General features: G+C 38.0%; 1 protein-coding gene across 8 annotated transcripts in view; it reads right to left on the minus strand.

The window, feature by feature from the left end:
- LOC139464606 (zinc finger CCCH domain-containing protein 10-like) overlaps positions 1 to 22,170 on the minus strand; it is a 188,988-nt gene that overhangs the window by 86,193 nt on the left and 80,625 nt on the right. For 6 of the 8 annotated variants that reach the window (XR_011653122.1, XR_011653121.1, XM_071246131.1 and 3 more), the window contains one exon: positions 7,370 to 7,462. The exons of 1 other annotated variant lie outside the window; for it this stretch is intronic. The gene's annotated coding sequence lies outside the window, so the exon portion shown is untranslated. Of the gene's footprint in view, positions 1 to 7,369; positions 7,463 to 16,453; positions 16,610 to 22,170 lie in introns of those variants that run through there. One more of the 8 variants, XM_071246135.1, reaches the window with a different exon arrangement.

The raw sequence follows: 22,170 nt of genomic DNA on the forward strand, positions 1-22,170 counted from the left end.
GTTATAAATTATCAATAAAGTTATTATCATACACCAATGTTGTCATTATTAAAAAAATGTTATGCATGTTACTACTTCCGATAATAAGTTTTCAATTGAATGTTCAAAGTTTATCGTTCTTCGTAAACTCCACAATCTTTACATGTAACAATATATGTCATTCACAGCTATAACATATAATCCCCAGATGAAATCGCCAATAGCTATTACGTACGTTTTGCAAAAGTTCATAAATTGATTGTGAACAAGTGTCTACCTTTATTGAAAGAGGCAAATAAACAACTGTATCGGCGAGTTATTCCATTCGCCATTTGCAAAAACATGTGATCAGCTGTTTCCTGTGACGTCACAAACAGTGACCACTGTGATTGCTTCCTGTTGTCTAAAAAGCAACACAGTACACAAGGAAATGAGCATTGATAATAACCCGCCGATTGGTATTGTCATGTTGTTTACACAAACATTTTCAAGTTGTGGGTGCTTAGCGATCGTGTTGGGAGTAGGGGTTTAATTCCTTTGTTTTCGAGAGATTAGTTTAATAAACTGGAGAAGCCTGTGAGTAATTGATGGTCATTCAATGTGTTCATAGTATGATAGTTTATTTAATTCAATTGGATTAACATACAATAGTGGTGTAAAGGGGGTTATAAAAGTTGGTATATTTTTACTGACTGACTGCTGAATTCAAACTGCACGTCTTCACTCTAGCTGATATATTTTCTCACGGGTTCATAATTCTATATACACCGATTCACAAAATGGCGCTTCGTTGTTGATGGCAACCTATAACAATCATTATGAGATTTTAAAAACCCACGAGAAACAGCTTCCCACATTATTAAAGTGGATGACTGGTTTGTTAACTCTTTATTAGAAATAATAATGACTTTTTCAATATAATTACAACGTTTTTCATCTTATAGTTTTGAATATCTGCGAGTACCGGCACATGTCTTGCAGTCAGACTTCGTAGTGTTTTTTGCCTTTCAATTCCTGGTTCGGCTTATCTGCGGGTCATATCATTTTCTTTCGTATTTCAATGGTCAAGTTAACACCTCGGCTTATCTACGGGGTCATATACGGTACTTCAAGTGGGCTTATACAGGGTTCACTCTGGGAATTTTCTAAAATGGGCCCTTATGTGAAAATTTCAAATATTCCAGAGGTACACCCATACAGCACAATGATAAAATTTGAAAATGTGGGCTTTTTTCAAATTTAGGGGCTAAAAGCACAAGGACCCACCCTAGAATTATCCCTGCTTATATAAAATAAAACATGAGAGCCAGACAGGATGGTATATACTTCAAGTGGGCTTATATGAAGTAAAACATGAGAACCAGACAGGATGGTGTATACTTCAAGTGGGCTTATATAAAGTAAAACATGAGAGCCAGACAGGATGGTATATACTTCAAGTGGGCTTATATGAAGTAAAACATGAGAGCCAGACAGGATGGTATATACTTCAAGTGGGCTTATATAAAGTAAAACATGAGAACCAGACAGGATGGTATATACTTCAAGTGGGCTTATATGAAGTAAAACATGAGAACCAGACAGGATGGTATATACTTCAAGTGGGCTTATATGAAGTAAAACATGAGAACCAGACAGGATGGTATATACTTCAAGTGGGCTTATATAAAGTAAAACATGAGAACCAGACAGGATGGTGTATACTTCTAGTGGGCGTATATAAAGTAAAACATGAGAGCCAGACAGGATGGTGTATACTTCTAGTGGGCGTATATAAAGTAAAACATGAGAACCAGACAGGATGGTATATACTTCTAGTGGGCATATATGAAGTAAAACATGAGAACCAGACAGGATGGTGTATACTTCTAGTGGGCGTATATGAAGTAAAACATGAGAACCAGACAGGATGGTGTATACTTCAAGTGGGCATATATGAAGTAAAACATGAGAACCAGACAGGATGGTATATACTTCTAGTGGGCGTATATGAAGTAAAACATGAGAACCAGACAGGATGGTGTATACTTCTAGTGGGCATATATGAAGTAAAACATGAGAACCAGACAGGATGGTGTATACTTCTAGTGGGCATATATGAAGTAAAACATGAGAGCCAGACAGGATGGTGTATACTTCTAGTGGGCATATATGAAGTAAAACAAGAGAGTCAGACAGGATGGTGTATACTTCTAGTGGGCGTATATAAAGTAAAACATGAGAACCAGACAGGATGGTATATACTTCTAGTGGGCGTATATGAAGTAAAACATGAGAACCAGACAGGATGGTATGTACTTCTAGTGGGCGTATATGAAGTAAAACAAGAGAGTCAGACAGGATGGTGTATACTTCTAGTGGGCATATATGAAGTAAAACATGAGAACCAGACAGGATGGTGTATACTTCTAGTGGGCATATATGAAGTAAAACATGAGAACCAGACAGGATGGTGTATACTTCTAGTGGGCATATATGAAGTAAAACATGAGAGCCAGACAGGATGGTGTATACTTCTAGTGGGCGTATATGAAGTAAAACATGAGAACCAGACAGGATGGTATATACTTCTAGTGGGCGTATATGAAGTAAAACATGAGAACCAGACAGGATGGTATATACTTCTAGTGGGCGTATATAAAGTAAAACATGAGAACCAGACAGGATGGTGTATACTTCTAGTGGGCGTATATAAAGTAAAACAAGAGAGCCAGACAGGATGGTGTATACTTCAAGTGGGCGTATATAAAGTAAAACAAGAGAACCAGACAGGATGGTATATACTTCAAGTGGGCGTATATAAAGTAAAACAAGAGAACCAGACAGGATGGTATATACTTCTAGTGGGCATATATGAAGTAAAACATGAGAACCAGACAGGATGGTGTATACTTCTAGTGGGCGTATATAAAGTAAAACAAGAGAACCAGACAGGATGGTATATACTTCTAGTGGGCATATATGAAGTAAAACAAGAGAACCAGACAGGATGGTATATACTTCTAGTGGGCATATATGAAGTAAAACAAGAGAGCCAGACAGGATGGTGTATACTTCTAGTGGGCGTATATAAAGTAAAACATGAGAACCAGACAGGATGGTATATACTTCAAGTGGGCTTATATGAAGTAAAACATGAGAACCAGACAGGATGGTATATACTTCAAGTGGGCTTATATGAAGTAAAACATGAGAGCCAGACAGGATGGTATATACTTCAAGTGGGCTTATATAAAGTAAAACATGAGAACCAGACAGGATGGTATATACTTCAAGTGGGCTTATATGAAGTAAAACATGAGAACCAGACAGGATGGTATATACTTCAAGTGGGCTTATATGAAGTAAAACATGAGAGCCAGACAGGATGGTATATACTTCAAGTGGGCTTATATAAAGTAAAACATGAGAACCAGACAGGATGGTATATACTTCAAGTGGGCTTATATAAAGTAAAACATGAGAACCAGACAGGATGGTGTATACTTCTAGTGGGCGTATATAAAGTAAAACATGAGAGCCAGACAGGATGGTGTATACTTCTAGTGGGCGTATATAAAGTAAAACATGAGAACCAGACAGGATGGTATATACTTCTAGTGGGCGTATATGAAGTAAAACATGAGAACCAGACAGGATGGTGTATACTTCTAGTGGGCGTATATGAAGTAAAACATGAGAACCAGACAGGATGGTGTATACTTCAAGTGGGCATATATGAAGTAAAACATGAGAACCAGACAGGATGGTATATACTTCTAGTGGGCGTATATGAAGTAAAACATGAGAACCAGACAGGATGGTGTATACTTCTAGTGGGCATATATGAAGTAAAACATGAGAACCAGACAGGATGGTGTATACTTCTAGTGGGCATATATGAAGTAAAACATGAGAGCCAGACAGGATGGTGTATACTTCTAGTGGGCATATATGAAGTAAAACAAGAGAGTCAGACAGGATGGTGTATACTTCTAGTGGGCGTATATAAAGTAAAACATGAGAACCAGACAGGATGGTATATACTTCTAGTGGGCGTATATGAAGTAAAACAGGAGAACCAGACAGGATGGTATGTACTTCTAGTGGGCGTATATGAAGTAAAACAAGAGAGTCAGACAGGATGGTGTATACTTCTAGTGGGCATATATGAAGTAAAACATGAGAACCAGACAGGATGGTGTATACTTCTAGTGGGCATATATGAAGTAAAACATGAGAACCAGACAGGATGGTGTATACTTCTAGTGGGCATATATGAAGTAAAACATGAGAGCCAGACAGGATGGTGTATACTTCTAGTGGGCGTATATGAAGTAAAACATGAGAACCAGACAGGATGGTATATACTTCTAGTGGGCGTATATGAAGTAAAACATGAGAACCAGACAGGATGGTATATACTTCTAGTGGGCGTATATAAAGTAAAACATGAGAACCAGACAGGATGGTGTATACTTCTAGTGGGCGTATATAAAGTAAAACAAGAGAGCCAGACAGGATGGTGTATACTTCAAGTGGGCGTATATAAAGTAAAACAAGAGAACCAGACAGGATGGTATATACTTCAAGTGGGCGTATATAAAGTAAAACAAGAGAACCAGACAGGATGGTATATACTTCTAGTGGGCATATATGAAGTAAAACATGAGAACCAGACAGGATGGTGTATACTTCTAGTGGGCGTATATAAAGTAAAACAAGAGAACCAGACAGGATGGTATATACTTCTAGTGGGCATATATGAAGTAAAACAAGAGAACCAGACAGGATGGTATATACTTCTAGTGGGCATATATGAAGTAAAACAAGAGAGCCAGACAGGATGGTGTATACTTCTAGTGGGCGTATATAAAGTAAAACAAGAGAACCAGACAGGATGGTATATACTTCTAGTGGGCATATATGAAGTAAAACATGAGAACCAGACAGGATGGTGTATACTTCTAGTGGGCTTATATGAAGTAAAACATGAGAACCAGACAGGATGGTGTATACTTCTAGTGGGCGTATATAAAGTAAAACAAGAGAGTCAGACAGGATGGTATATACTTCTAGTGGGCGTATATAAAGTAAAACATGAGAGCCAGACAGGATGGTGTATACTTCTAGTGGGCGTATATGAAGTAAAACAAGAGAGCCAGACAGGATGGTATGTACTTCAAGTGGGCTCATATAAAGTAAAACATGAGAGCTAGATGGGACAGTATTATATAAGGAAAAACATGGAAGCATGACAGGACACCAACTAGTTCCAGTGGGCTTATACATGGTAAACAGAAGGTTCAGATAGGACAGTATACACACTTCAATTTGCCATCAATACAATTTGGTCTGGCGGACCAGAACACTTGAAGTAGAATGTACAAAGGTCATTGTATTGAGTCATTTCTAGATTTCACCAAACACTACACATGCATAATCCAGAGGTTACACTGAACCTACACTGTGACTCACAGATTTCAGATGGTTGTTTGAAATATGTTACTCATGCTGGATGAGATCAATCTGAGACATGCTCTCCGGTGAAAAGTACTGATCAAAGGGTATGGTATCTTTATCTGTTAGGCTCCCTGGAACGGTACTTCAAGTTCATCATTATCAAGAGATAACATGTCAACATCCATAGGGCAAGTAGGTATGCACTTAATTGTCCGGCCAAAATGATAAAAACTTCATAACCAAGTGATAGAGCATTTTTGACTGGAGTCTTTTCATTGTCAACACATATCAAGGATTTTGTTCATCATCTCGAAACAACAAATAGTGTGGTATGAACCCTTGTACAACAATTGGCACCCTACTATCACTACATGCACTTCTAGACTCTCTTACAAGTGACACACCCCTTCTAGTATCTGTACAAGTGACACACCCCTTCTAGGTAGATGTGACACACCTCTTCTAGGCTCTGTAAAAGTGACACACCCCTTCTTGGCTCTGTACATGTGACACACCCCTTCTAGTATCTGTACAAGTGACACACCCCTTCTAGTATCTGTACAAGTGACACACCCCTTCTAAGCTTTGTACATGTGACACACCCCTTCTTGGCTGTGTAGATGTGACACCCCCTTTTAGGTTCTGTAGATATGACATACCCTTTCTAGGTTCTGTACAAGCGACACACCCCTTCTAGGCTCTGTACAAGCGACAAACCCCTTCTAGGCTCTGTACAAGTGACACACCCCTTCTAGGCTCTGTACAAGCGACACACCCCTTCTAGGCTCTGTACAAGTGACACCCTTTCTAGGCTATGTACAAGTGACACCCCCTTTTAGGTTCTGTAGATGTGACACCCCCTTTCTAGGTTCTGTACAAGTGACACACCCCTTCTAGGCTCTGTACAAGTGACACACCCCTTCTAGGCTAGGTACAAGTGACACACCCTTTCTAGGCTAGCTACAAGTGACACCCCTTTTAGGTTCTGTAGATGTGACACACCCCTTCTAGGCTCTGTAAATGTGACACCCCCCTTCTAGGTTCTGAAGATGTGACACAACCCTTCTAGACCCTGTAGCTGTGACACACCCCTTCTAGGCTCTGTAAATGTGACACCCCCCTTCTAGGTTCTGAAGATGTGACACAACCCTTCTAGACCCTGTAGCTGTGACACCCCCTTTCTAGGTTCTGAAGATGTGACACACCCCTTTCTAGGTTCTTAAGATGTGACATACCCATTCTAGACTCTGTAAATGTGACACGCCCCTTCTAGGTTCTGAAGATATGACACACTCCTTCTAGACCCTGTAGCTGTGACACCCCCTTTCTAGGTTCTGAAGATGTGACACACCCATTCTAGATTCTGTAGATGTGACACCCCCTTCTAGGTTCTGAAGATGTGACACACACCTTTCTAGGTTCTTAAGATGTGACACACCCATTCTAGATTCTGTAGATGTGACACACCCCTTTCTAGGTTCTGAAGATGTGACACACCCCTTCTCGATTCTGTAGATGTAGACCGTACAAATGACACACTTTAACATATGTCCATCAATATATCTACATCAAACAGATGCAAATTGTCTCCCTGATTAAATAAATCTACAAATACATTTGACAGCTGCTGCTTTCAAACTTGACCATTTATTCCATACCTCTTACATAAATCAGTCAACAGTGTTTAAGAACACTCTTCCATCCAAACACAATTGCATCTCAATTTACATCAGTAAAATAACCTCATTCACTATATTTCCATTGAACCTCAAATCCAGACTTGGTATTTAAATTGAAATCAGGGGCACAAGCCGTTAAAATCAATAAGACGACACAAATCCACAGCTTGAAGTTGGTTATTGACAAATTCCATTTCCAGGCAAATTCAAAAGTAACAAATTCATTAATATAACACGACACTATACAAGAAACAAACACGGCCACCTACCACAATCTGGAGCAAGACCTCTGATGATCCTAGGTTAAGGAAATCCCCTCCAGTGTCTGGTTATATTTCCCACAGAAAATATCACACCAGTGCCTGTCAACAGAAGGATGAATGTAAAATATGAAATTGCATTCAACAGCTTTTAAAATGTCCAGGGTGTTGGTTCCCTTTAGACAAAGACATATACATGCAGGGTACTGCAGGCTATTTATAAAACAATACAGTAAAGCGGAAATTACCAAGCACCCATGAAGATTTATTGTCACAGAAATCAATAAGAAACATATAAATTTCAAGAAACTTGGCTTGGCAAAGCTGTGATTTGGCCCTGATTTGTTTTGGTACAAAGAGAGTAATTTGTTATCAGCAATAGGAACAGTGGCTCACAAAGCAATGGAAAATGGAAAAGAATTTAAATCTATTGGTTTAAATCGTGAAATATTTGTCAGTTACAGCCATGCGAAGTGGAAATTTAGTTTTGGAAGAACATTTCAAACAAGTTGAAAACAAAACATTGAAAGTTTGAAATGCAAATTCTAGCTGACAGAGCATCATACCTTTATAACTCTCATAATTATTCATATTTCATATTCATATTCTAAAAAACAATCATTTTCCTAAATAATGCAGCAATCCATTTCATGTTGAAAACACTCGCATCAAACCGAAACTAGTTTAACACGACCAAATGTCTTTGTCATCAGGAAATCCCACAAACATGGACTTGCTATCACATTTCATATTTTCTTTAACATATTTCTTGAAATATCAAACATCTATAATTAAACACGTTTCGAAATCGGGGGAATGTGCCACACCCTCTCTGCAGCAGAGGTTCACACTAAGATGAATACCAATCTGTCAGTAAGTGCAAGGACTTGCAAGAATATCATGTAGAGAGGTCTTTGGTGCATGCAAACAAACTATGTGAGTGATGATAATTTCTTGCGTATTAGGTGATGTTTGCCACATCCCAAGGAGCAGTGTTCCACGTGGGTGCTGCTGTCTCCTGCAGCTGTACATGTGACGTCCATACGCTGCACTGTACCACACTGTCACTACCAATTACTAATGGTATTTGCTTAGACTGATTTGAAGCCAAGAAGCATGACCACACTGCCATCAATTATTGCTGTAATTAGGATGATGGGAAGAACTTGACAGTCATTATGTTTATTACGCAGGTGCAAGGCCTACTGACACACACCCTTACAATAGTATGGACCATAAAGCAGTGTTTTTACGGAATTAATAATTAAAACTTTCTTTCTGCAACATTATGACATATACATTAAGGAAACTGACTTCAGTTTCTGTGGTGAGTGAGTTGCTATGGTTTTACTGTGCTTTTTCCACTATTCCAGCATACCACGGTGGTGGAGTGTCCAGAAAGGGCTTCACACATTGTACCATGCTCCAGATGAGGTCAGTAAAACAATTCCAAGTTGGGGGCACGCCACTATATTTCAGCATTATCACGGCAAGGGACAGCAGAGATTTCTTTCTCACACATTACCCATGCAGGGAATCAAACTTGACTTTTACCACTAGGCCATGCCACTGTTACAGAAAAATTTGGAAAGTCAGTTGTGGAGGTCATCTCAATGCTGCCACACAATGCATAAAGGTAGTGTCTTTCCTTTCTACCCACTTGGGTGAATGGACAAAACTAAGCTGTGCTTCACAACAGTTTTAGTATATTCCTGCCATATTACATTTGGGATACCAAATTTGGTCTTCAAACATTGTACCATTGTCGGGAATCAAACCCACATATTTCGGATGACAAGCCAAGGCATGAACCACCATGCTACCCTAACCAACAAGGCCACTCTTAAAGCATGACTGCATCGGTGTGTCGCCATACCCACACATAACAGACTTACAGCAATGGCTTGTGTCCCTCATTCCCTTGAAACATCCAATTGTTACATCAGCATTTGTTCTCATAAACTGTATCAAACTTGAAAAGTACTTATTATTCATATCTACATGAAGAAGCATTATTGCAAGGTATTTATGAAATCTGATCCTAAAGATGTCTGATGGTCTATCATATGAATGAAAGGTTCAATCATCACAATTTGAACTGAAGCAGAATGGCCATATTAAAGATTTTTTCCCCATTTGGGCAGAATATGGGCAATCTGGATCCCCTGTACAAGCCTGCAAATTAGTGGGCAAAATAGCAGACCTCTAATTAGTGATAACATACTGGCGAATTAGCCATGATGGCGTCGACTGGTCACAGCTGGATATAAACCACTATCTTCTGACGTCTGTGGAACAACATCGTTAACGGCTGAATTATGACCCACATAATTTTGATCAACTAAACTTCTATGAAATGTTTTGTTTGCTTTTTTATACTGCAGTTAGCAGTACTCAAGTCACATGACAGCCTCTAGTAAATAATAGAGCCCGGGCCAGACAAGCAGGTGGTTGATATTATGAGCATCACACAATGTCTGAGCCTCACAAGGAGTAGAGTGCTGGGGACCTATTCCAACCATATGCGTGAAAATACAGTGTTAGTTTACACAGGTGAGGGAGACTGCAGTCTGGTATAAGGGAGGGTGATATATTCTAATTGCATTGTCGGAGTTATATGATCATGACTGAGAATCATCCCCATTAACCATCAACTTAACTGTTGCTTAAAGTGCTGTCGGAAATGCTAGAAAAATCTACCAACTTAAGCCTCATAATTCTCAGCGACATTCTGGCCTTAAAAGGAACTTTTACAGGTAAGATGATGATAAACATAGAAATTATTCCTGCATGTATGCAACAGCCTATAGCCTGAGGTAATGACCTCACACAAGCCATGCATACCCGAGTTGAGGTGGTCTCAACATATTTCTGTTATTGTACTTTCCGTACAGTTCGGTAATACACCCTAATTAAACTAATAAATGGTCTCTCTCTGTCTCTGTGAAGTGTAAAGAACTTGAATATATTTCCTCCTACAGGCCCCATGTCGAGTACCATGGTTTATTTCAGCGTTAGAAATTGGTACTAGTCCTAAAGTCCTTACCAAACTGCCCAATAGTAAAGGTATCCTAAGGACTAGTAGAAATTGGCCCATTTTAAGGGTTTTGCTATATGTTATCATTATAAGGACTAGTGGACAAAAGCTGTTAGTTTCTAACCCTGTTTAATGGCTAGGCAAGTATAATGCAGCATTCATCATGGGAGCACTACTGACACTAAAAATGCAGCGTAATTTGGATATTTTATAAGATGCACATATAGAATTTTCTCCAAATGACTTGTCCTTTTGTGGATTAGATGTTTTATGGTTATTATTAAACGGAGTAACATGGGCATATTTCTATAGTACGTTTCCAAACTTCCCTGTCTTTGGACTTGTTGTTTTATTCAAATTTTCCTCCTGTAAAATTGTCGATAGGACTCCTTGTGACTTGAATACTTCAAACGACAGGTAGGTAGATCGGTAGGTACTTGATATTTCAAAAGCAAAAGTGTGTGAGTAATTCTATCCATTTTGAATGGGCAAAACGCATTTTGCTAACATTTCTGTCAGTACTTTAATTGTATATTTCAGTTACATGAAGGCATGTCAGGTTAATGTGATAAGAAGTGTGATGTACGTTTACAACTCTGGCAAAGCCTACAAGCACAGGTCATGGTGCTCTCAAACACAGAATAATGATCACGGTGATAAGGGACTCAAACTCCATGGTAAAGTGGATAAGGGATTATTTGATCATCAGTATGAAAATAAATATTTTGATTATCTCAATGAAGCACTGAAATACTTAAAAACTCTTAACCATGGTTGGATATTCTTTGAATCAAAGTACCAATGGCATGGTTAAAGTAAGTTCCTGTGACCTAAGCACACACTAAGAAATCACATTTTTTAAAATAGTTCCTTGTAATGATGTGTATTATTTTAAGCCAACGAGAAATGTACTTCTCACAAGCAAACTGGACAGACACATGTGAACATGCTCAATGGACAGGTTTTTAAATGTTTCTTTGAATATAGTATTCTTGTTGGCTCAATTCAATTCCAAAGCTCATACATGAACGTCTTTATCAGTGCCAAGTGACACACTTACAAAACAGCATATTTCTACCCATGCAGACTCAAGCACATCATAGAAATTTTAGGATAGATGTATTGCACAAGAAACAAAACTTTGTATTATTCTTTGACTATATATACACAACACACTTCCTATCAGCACAGAAAAAGTCGATTTCATGACATTGAGGAACAGCATTTTCAAATGTCTTCTCTCTTCTGAAGAATAATTAATAAACAAAAACAGTTCAACTCTGACTGTGACATTTAAAGTAATTAAACACAAATAAGGAAATATATGCCTACAAGTATGTGCAGGCTTGTGTTCTCTCCAAGGACTTTGGTCAAGGATGCTGAATAGGTTTGAAAGTGTGTTATCACATAGCTGTGTGTTGCTGCAGAGGCAGATACACCAACAGCCTACATGTGTCACACTATCACACTCAGCTGTGGCAACCATCATCAATATTTCATAAATCATTCCTCACTCCAAAATAATCAACTTAATTATGTACAAGTGCACTTGATATCACAGCTAATGAGGAACCAGCCCAGCTGATTATCTTTGCGATAAAATTTTAAGGTTTTATTACATGAAATACATGTCTGACAATCAGGAACCATCGAAGATGGAATGTAACGTACAAGGTTCAGGAGTGTTTGATGAAGGCTTAGTCAAGTGAGTGAGTGAGTGAGTGAGTGAGTGAGTGAGTGTAATACTGTTGTCAGCAATATTACGGGTACGTTACTCTCAATCAATTACCAGATTGCCTGGTCCAGACTCAATTATTTACTGCTACCATAGCTGGATAATTGGAGTCCTGTGTAAAACAACGGACACAGGCATGTGACAAAAATGTCAAACAAAACATAGCCAATACAAAACCTACCAACACTATATTTACAAAGAAATCCACAAAAACTGACAGGTCTAACTTAACATTTATATCATTTCAAGCACTAACCAGAGTGGTAGTGCAAAGATAGGATATCAGTAGTGAATGGACAGTGCATGGATACCACATGACAAGTGACAAGTCTGATTGGTCAAGTAGCACTTGTGAAAACTATTTTCATAATTTCCACATTTTTTATAAAAAAACATTGCAATTCCAGTCAATCTATGTTTTCACAACATGCATGGTCACTTCCTGCCTGGAATGAATGTATTCTGTGTATATGAACACTTACATTTGATAATCCACTGTGTAAGATAACAGTGAATAACCAATGAATGTATTATCAGTTAATCCTTAGATCACTGTCCTTTGCAACTTAACTGATCCTTCATCTCTAGCTGTGCTGCCACATGCATATTACATCACACCTCATCAGACATGTATGTAAAATCCAATATAAGATTGAATAAATTTCCCAAACACAAGCCATGGGAAACAACTCTGTCTCAATTTAAGTCAAACCTGAAGACATACCTCTTCACAATGTGTTATGAATGATGTTGGTCTTTGGTAATTTGAAGGACAGAGTGGTGCTACAATGTAGAAATTACACCGGTAAAAAAGCGTCAAGTGAATATTGACAAATTCACAGGTGTTGGGTAATCATTCCGTGAAGCATGGATGAAAAGGGTGTAGTGATTGTTGTATAATATGCCATTAAGTTTCCTGAAAAATGTCTTATCAGGGAAAGAACTGGTTATGTATAGTTGACAGTGAAGAGGACTTCTGACTCTTAAGTGTGATAACAGCCAATATACAGGATTATGGCACAGAATTATGTGATATTTCTGTTTTGAGCATATAAACCGAACTTCATTGCTGCAAAACTATTTCCCACATTTGCTGTATACTAAGGAGCACATAATGGAACATATACATATAGTTTAATGGTTGGCTTGTATTCAGTTTGCATAGTTGATTGTGTATGAAACCACGCAATAGAAAAATGGAGTTACATTTTATGACATTCAAATGTTTATTTTCAATATAATACTTACAGGTCTACTGACACAACAGATAGATGTAAGTATCAATCTATGACATACAGAAATGGGATCTAAATCAATTTTAGTCAACTTATCATACACACAATCAGAAATCCAAACAAGCTTTCACCGCAGGGATACTTGTTTTAATCAAACTATATCCATCAGGGGATATTACAAAATAATGCATCCGATGAGCCTTGGACTGACATTTAGTCCAAGAAATAAAGTTGTCTGATTTAAAAATATATTTCCACAAAACACAAAATAGACTCCAAATGGAGCGCAGAACAATCCTTAATATCAGAGTAGTGAGGCACACTTGCCAAATCATTGTCAACTTAAGTTCAACTCCTTTTTTAATTTATTCTCCAGGGTCTCCAAGACAGAGTAGATGAGCCTCCACCATCCTTTTTATCTGTTTATGTTGATGAAATTATTTAACATGCATCCTTTGCTTGCCATATCAAAATCTATCTTCATAGATCATGTGTAACCAATCACTGTTCAACAATGCACATAGATATTGCTTCAAAGTTTATTTCCACTGTTGTGAAAGAGCTAACCCAGCTGTCACTCATCACACTCAACACACTGGGCAGCTAATGGGCCCTAGCGGGAAGTACGTGACAGTATGCTAGAAGCCTGAGTTCAGTGCTTGTTAAAATATCATACAGTTTTTAAGCTTGGCTGTATACTTTTATTAGTATATTTGCAAACATCAAAGGGGCCATGCAAGTTGATTAGATTGCTCAAAGAATATCTAAATAAATGGTAAAGGATAAAAATTCTTTACCCAGTTTATCAGTCTCAGCAACCATTCATTCAAATCAGCACCAGCCAGCAACTTGCTGTTTTCAAAGCCAATGATATGAGGAAACGGTTAATCAGTTCCCCATTGTTAACTGGCTCGCTTTTGGCAAAACCCTGTTGCAGCCTTAATTCATACTCCACTACATACCTGCGATCATGAAATGCTTTCATAAGTTCAAGTTGTCCCAAAGTAAAACTCCCGTACCTGAAGCACCACTATATACATACAATCACTAAATGCTTTCATAAGCTCAAGTTGTTCCTATGTTCAAACTCACCTACTCTGAAGCAGGTAAACACAACAGCTTTATCTTCCATTTAAGCCATTATGGCCTGACAGAGCTCCTTACACTGCCATACCACACATGGCAATCAAACCAGATTTCCCACAATACAATGTACCAATCACCAGTTCAAACACAAGTATCATGGCGTTGCCAGGTCGGAAATGTCAAAGGTGTTCAACACCCACTGAAATTCACACTTTTTGCCAAAGCCCCTTCAACAAATACCACAATCGTACATTAACACTCAGCAAATTTCACAATTCCGGGTATGTTGTAAACATTGCTTGGTAGGTCAAGTTTACCTAGGTGCACAAAGGTGAAAGGTCGGGTGAGAGCAATTACCCAAGGTTGTCGGGGAATGTAGCACAACATTGACAAGCGAACATCACCTTAAGAGGCCCTGGAACATGTGGTTGATGGCTGAAACCACGCTGAAGAAGTGACACTGCTCGTAGTGATGGACTGTACAGGGAATCTATTCATAATGACTGATTAGTCAAGAGCATGTGTCTGTGTTCATATTGACTGATTAGTAAAGAGCATGTGTCTATGTTCATAATGACTGATTAGTAAAGAGCATGTGTCTGTGTTCATAATGACTGATTAGTAAAGAGCATGTGTCTGTGTTCATATTGACTGATTAGTAAAGAGCATGTGTCTGTGTTCATAATGACTGATTAGTAAAGAGCATGTGTCTGTTCATAATGACTGATTTGTAAAGAGCATGTGTCTGTGTTCATAATGACTGATTAGTAAAGAGCATGTGTATGTGTTCATAATGACTGATTAGTAAAGAGCATGTGTCTGTGTTCGTACCTATTCGGTATACGATGACATGCATCAACCAAGTCAGTGAGCCTGATCACCACGGGTACGCTATATAACTGGAGCCTGTAAATAGCCAAGTCTGGACCAGACAAACCAGTGATTGAGATCATGAGCATCTATCTACCCATTAGGTATATGATGACATGCATCAACCAAGTCAGTGAGCCTGATCACCACGGGTACACTATATAACTGGAGCCTGTAAATAGCCAAGCCTGGACCAGACAAACCAGTGATTGATATTATCAATGACACAAATTAAACCATATAACCAAGTCTCACAATCTGATCAAATTTTGTCACAATAATAATGGAGTGCTGTCGACCTATTTTAAACTAGTTGCCGTTCATGAAAACTATGTTTACATGAATAACATTTATAACAAATGTAATTTTGGGTTGTTTTTATTAGATGGATTAAATAAAATTACTGTATTGTTTAAATAAAAATATTTTGTACAAAAGACTATAAAATTTGTATTACTGTTCTCACATCTCAGATATATTTGGGTAAATACAACAAAACATCCACAATAGTCCACTCATAAAAGGCATATGTCTCCATACACAATGTCTGCTCGAAGCACTGTACTGTTTTTACCCTGGTCAATGAATCAGTGTGCACGCCATTATTTTCATTCCCAGCTCCCTGGGCAGTGTACAATATCAACATCATGGCAATCCCTGCTGCTAACATCATATGAAAATCCAAGTAAAATACATGAAACAGAACCAATCTTTCATTTAAAAGGTGAAATTAAAGAAACATTTATTATCAGTACTCTGTTCAGGATTTTAAATGGCTTACATTATTGGATAAGATTTTGTGACATGGACATAAGGCAGCAAATTCATATCAACAGAATATGATACTGGCAATGTAATCCGGAAGCTAAAAGGTTAACCACTACCAAATGATACAAATATAACCACATTCAAAGATTCTTTTGAAAACAGACAAAATTTATCACATATATCATCTGTACACCTTTAAGTGTGAAGAGATGTCAGTTTCAATGGGGCGTACTCAATCTCAAACACACTTCCTTACGGAGGCCGCCACGCTTGTACCTGCTGCGTAACAAGACATGCATAGCTCTCAACACACTGAAAAGCCTTAGTCGCTAATCAACTTTGTCATCAAACACTACACATACCTCGATGGAAAAGAAGAGAAGAGGCTAGAATATCCTGAACATGCTATTCCAAACAAGGTCGATATCATGTCAGTTTTGCCTGGAGGCTAGTCAATTACAATCTGCTCTCAACACACTGCTCCTCCAGGTAAATTGACAGTGTTTGTCAGCCCCAAGGTAGCCCTATGCAAACAGAAGCACGTACAGTTTCAATAGCTGTCCTCTGAGTCCCTATAACCAGCCTACTTACCAGCACGCTTTTGTTACCAGTGGATTACTTCACTTTCGGGGTACGATATACATGTGAATGGCGTGAGGCGCCATTCAGTAAGCTTGTGGGGTTAGTGTAAAGCTATATGGGTCAGTGTCTCTACACATATACACCCCCACCCCCCTGCTGACACACAACCCAGTAGTGGACTCTACAGCATGTGGCCGAAGGAGGTGGTCGGGAGTGGCGTAGGAGGCAAATAGGGGTGGATGGACTATTTTAGCACTGGACTATTCTCTACTGGCTTAATTACATCAATTGTACATGGATATACACGACATCAAACAGGATGTCGTTACAGACTTCTATTTCATACATCATTGTTGACTGTGACATTTAAGATCAGGCTCACAACTGGTGTGGTTCTTGTAACAGAGCAAACAATTTGCAGTTTTTTCTGTATTCTGTCCAGGCCAGTGACATTTATCTCCCTATATTGGGCCTCTGACTCACTGACATTGACACAACTTTTTTTTAAACTTGCACCAATTTGTTACCAATTTGTTCTTAATATTTCCACATACAAGGAAACTACAGCCTATTTATCATGACAAACTTCTACATATATATATTAGGAATTTTACCAGACACAAATTAGTATGTCAAATACACATACAGACTGAGAACAGATGCAAATAATTTATATTGCAAGTTGCAGTATGTCTGCATGAATCAATAAATCATTCAAAATTATTGATGTTACAGATAACACACATTTCTGGGCATCATATGAGTTGATTTTCTTCAACCTGACATTGAAATTCCCATCTATAGTAAGCTTAAGGTTTTTGAGCATGTGCAACGATATGACATCAGAACATATCTCAGGTATCAAGTGAAGTGTGTCACATGCAGCGATAGAAACTGTTTTCATACACTAGTCCTTATCATGATAACATATACGAATATGGTAGCAAAACCCATAAAAGGGCAATTTTCTACTAGTCCTTATCATACCTTAACTACTGGACAGTTTGGCAAGGACTATAGGACAAATGTCATCTATAGTAAGCTTAAGGTTTTTGAGCATGTGCAACGATATGACATCAGAACATAATTTGGGTATCAAGTGAAGTGTGTCACATGCAGTGATAGAAACTGTTTTCAGTGCAATAGTGTCAATTTCTAACGCTGACATGTCGCCAGGCTGGAACCCCATCTTCAAGCCTTGAAACATATATTACTGAGAGTCTCTTGGAACTGAAAATAGAGATATATAGTTCAAGGAAGGTGTGCTAAATGTTTGAATGTATCTTTGTGGATCAGTGCAGCTGTTCAGGATCTGTTTAAAACACACAAAATGAGCAAGTGATTAGTTTCAAGCCATAGTCAGCAAAAGTCCCACTATATCCTTCCAGCTGGTTAATAATCAAGTCTGGGGTAACATGCATTACGAAGATCTGATCCTCATTAGAGTCGACTCTACGAAAAGCATGGGGTGCTGGCAATCCATCTTGCCCTGGACTTCCCAACTCAAGGACAGACAATTGGTCCAAGTTGTACTACATGGAACATACTGACACAATTTCCCCGATATACAAAATGAGACAATCAATACACATAAAGTTGTGTTCCTTTCAGGAGCGATGTTTGATTAGTTCACTTCACTGGTTTTACTTTCCAATTTAGGAACTGTTAATGAAACCTGCAACTGATGCCTTTTCAATCCTCAATTCAAAAGAATCTGTGGCTCGTAACATAGTTCGGAGAAAAGAGACATAAGTTTGATAACATTGAAGATTCAAGGTCGTTACACCATTACGATAATTTTTACAAGAAGATGTGTGATTATGTGTTTTTAGTAAAACATAATTAAAATATTTTAAGTGGTTCAGCCAAGTTTGTATAATTTTTTTCTTCCCTTTTCAGATAAATTCGTTTTTACAGCAATTGAAATCCAATCAGTTCTCACTGCTATCCCCATGTATGTACAATAATCAAACAGGGCCCCGTTCCACAAAGCGATCTTAGCGCTAAGTTGATCGTAACTCCCATACTTTAACATAGACTTACGACTGTTATAGCGCTAAGATCGCTTTGTGGAACAGTGCCCAGGAACATTTGACAGCACTGTTAACAAGAGACCTGCTTACCACAGGAAATATAGCTACTGCCAATATTTCCAGTTAACAACAGACATGTCAAAAACCAAGTCCCTAGCCTCACTGCCAAAGAAGAGTCAAAATTAGATAAATATGAAGTGCGGTTGTACTTGAACAAAACAAAAGACAGCCATTTATCACAAGAAGTGCTGGAGGAAACTGTTCAACAGGGGCATGTTCCATACGTAAGTCTCACGAACCTACATTCATTACAAACCTACAGTGCACTTCATGCCCAGACAGACAGCACAGCTCACAGCACGGTTATTGAGATCCTCCTCAAACGTTAAGTTGACTCGTGGCAGAAACTGAACATCACAGCCCGTCACCTGATATGTATTGAGAGTGTCCGAGAATGACAACTGCGGTATGCAGGCAAAAAGGCTATATAGTTGTATTGATCACAGCGCCAGTAGGGAGACCTGCTCATCTTGTAATCTGCTTCAGTGTGTATGGTGGGATAAAAACGGCCAACATGTTTCTATCTGTACTGTTTGAATACTATCATTTCAAGAGGACTAGCCACTTAAATCTAATTTCAAGTTTCGATCAACAGTGTTTGTATACTGACAATGAATGGAGACTACTCATATGTGGTAGACAATGTTTCATGTCAACAAAATTTTAATAACGTCCACATGTAAAAAGTTGACTGTTAAAAAACAAATCTCATAAAATAAGTTACTGGCGAACACACTCAAGGATATTTCTCAAGTCATGGCTTCATTATATCCCGCGATTCTTCCTCGAGCTCTCACGACATGAAATGAATGACCTCATGTGATCACTGGCATCAATACATAATTGGCTCAATCTGATCATTAAGAAAAAAGATGGTTCTTTCAGAATTAATTATTTTACTAATTTCTAATTAACGAAGAATTTTTTACACATCAATGAAAAATATGTTCTAAAAATTTCATGACATTTGATAGATGTGCATTTACAATGAAATTAGCACTTCCTGCATTTCAGCATGGTGAGTATGACCGATCAAGTACCCTGTGAACAGCTTGAGATTCCATGAAATGCAGTGGCTAGATATTAAAAACCTTCACATGCTTCCGAGGCAGTGCAACATATTTACTTACTTATTTACAAACTTAACACAAATCCACTGGCATATACCACTTTCACTTAGTATTCAGAGCAGCCATTACACCTCCTCCCTCTGACAGTCAGGTAGAAATCGACGACACCTGTGACGCTAATTTCAGTAAATATGAGGAACAGCTGCCTTGCTCTTACAGCTCACCTGGAACATAGTTCCTCATCCAGTTTTATACTTCAACCTGAACTATCAATCTTGGTTGTAAATGTAGAATGACTTTCATAGAAGTAATGACAAATGCAACTGACATTTGTGTTCACTTGAGTTGTTTCTGACAGCAGGAAATCTGTAAGTTTATATCAATAATAAATCAATTTCATCAAATGAAATGTACCATTTTCATTGCAAATGATCCCATTGAAGAACTATATACATATATACATATTAATTCTCCATACATTAATATAGTATCAATATCTCCTTTCTAAAACAGGGGCAGTGGGGTAGCCTGGTGGTTAAAACGTTCTATCATCACAACAAAGAATCGGGATCGATTTCCCACAAGGCTATAATTTCTAGTGTTCCCCGCTGTCATATTGCTGGAAAAACTGCTAAAAGTAGCAAAAAACCATACTGACTCACTCACTCCTTTCTAATCCTTGTGTTGACCTACATCACAATTAGTCCCCAGTAATATATGCTAGTTGTAAGAGACTACTTAATAGCTCCGGGGCCCGTAGGCTCATTGATTTGATTGATTGCATTATCATAATTATTACCTTAATTCAGACAGACATCAAAATTACCATAATTCAGACATCAAAATCTTACTGGTTTTGTTGTTAAAAAAATGCAAAAAATGAATTAGTTTGCCATAAAATTCATTCCTTCTCAATATTGCAGACCTGACTAAAATGGTAATGGCCCCTAATCATATCCTTGGGCCAACACAAAACAAGAACAATGCAAGCAGTAACTATCATGTGTGCCAAAAGTGAAAACCCCCGATATCTATCATTAAAGACCACTCCCTTATTTCAACATCTTGATCAATGGACTGAACCAAAGATATTTTTATTGTAATAAAATCAGTCTACACGTGGTTTAGCTCTTTGTTGTCCTGCAAGCCTAGTCCCCAAATAATGAAGGTAGTTAAGTTGTAAACAAACTCTCCTGCTTCATTTCCCATGACAAAAACATCTGTAATTGTACGCTGACAACAATTTTTGTAAGTTTACTATGTTGGTTCAAAGTCGATCGGTTTCGATCAGAAAAGGACTGAAGCTTATCACAGGTAAAACCAAGATTGATTAATGGCCACTATTATCTTAATTATTTATATGAATGAATGACACCAATTTCAACTTGAAATAATTAGTGCTGTAAAAATATCAAATTAATGCTATTATTGAATACTGAAATACAACAAGGAATAATCTGCTTGAAATTGCAAAAAAAAAAAACCATTCATTTAAAGTACGAGGATGAATATGGGCAATTATTCAAATTTAACCAAATTTTCAAATGGGAAAGAAAAACAAAGACATGAAAGAGCCTGCAAAAACATTTTGCCTCCACTTTATTTAAACTTAAATAACTTTAGCCTTACAAATACATTTTTTATATGCTTAACGCAAATTTTAAAAACAGGTTTGAAACATCTGGTTAGAAATGTCACCATCACATATTTCACAATTCTACAAAAAGAAACCACAGCCTTGGCCAAGTATCTCATGTCGAGATATACTACAGATGTTCGGGTCAGGCGGTACAGGCCATGTGTAATAGGCATCACACTGGAACACAAGTCATAGATGATACGCGTGTTCATCATTCTCCAGTAAGACTGTGGCGTAACCACAGTAAATGTTCATCTAATCAGAGGCTGATTGTAAAGGGCATAAACAGGATGGCTTTGAAAATTGGACACAATATCCCCAAACACAATTATCACTGTTTGTTTCCAAGAAGGTGCATTTGATCTCAGATGCATTTCAAAACTTGTAAATTTCAATTCCAGTAACCTATTTCATCCTCTGTGAAACTGACATTACACACCATGAAATGTACACCACTTACTCTGCAATAAGTACTTTTTGCCTGCTAATGTGAGCATCAATCACAAAAATATCTAATTATTGCCAATATTTTTTAATGAAACAAAAAGCACAAACAAAAGGAAAATAATCCGACTTTCATCCTCAAACCTTCCACCAAATCCCATCCGGTGTACAATGACATGTGTGTAATGGCAAAGGACAAAGGGGCATGCAGCCTCCATGAATTAACAAAACATACAAGCATATCGCTGACT

The sequence above is a fragment of the Haliotis cracherodii genome, unplaced genomic scaffold (assembly GCF_022045235.1).
Source record: "Haliotis cracherodii isolate W230 unplaced genomic scaffold, xgHalCrac1.p SCAF_17, whole genome shotgun sequence".
NCBI lineage: Eukaryota > Metazoa > Mollusca > Gastropoda > Lepetellida > Haliotidae > Haliotis > Haliotis cracherodii.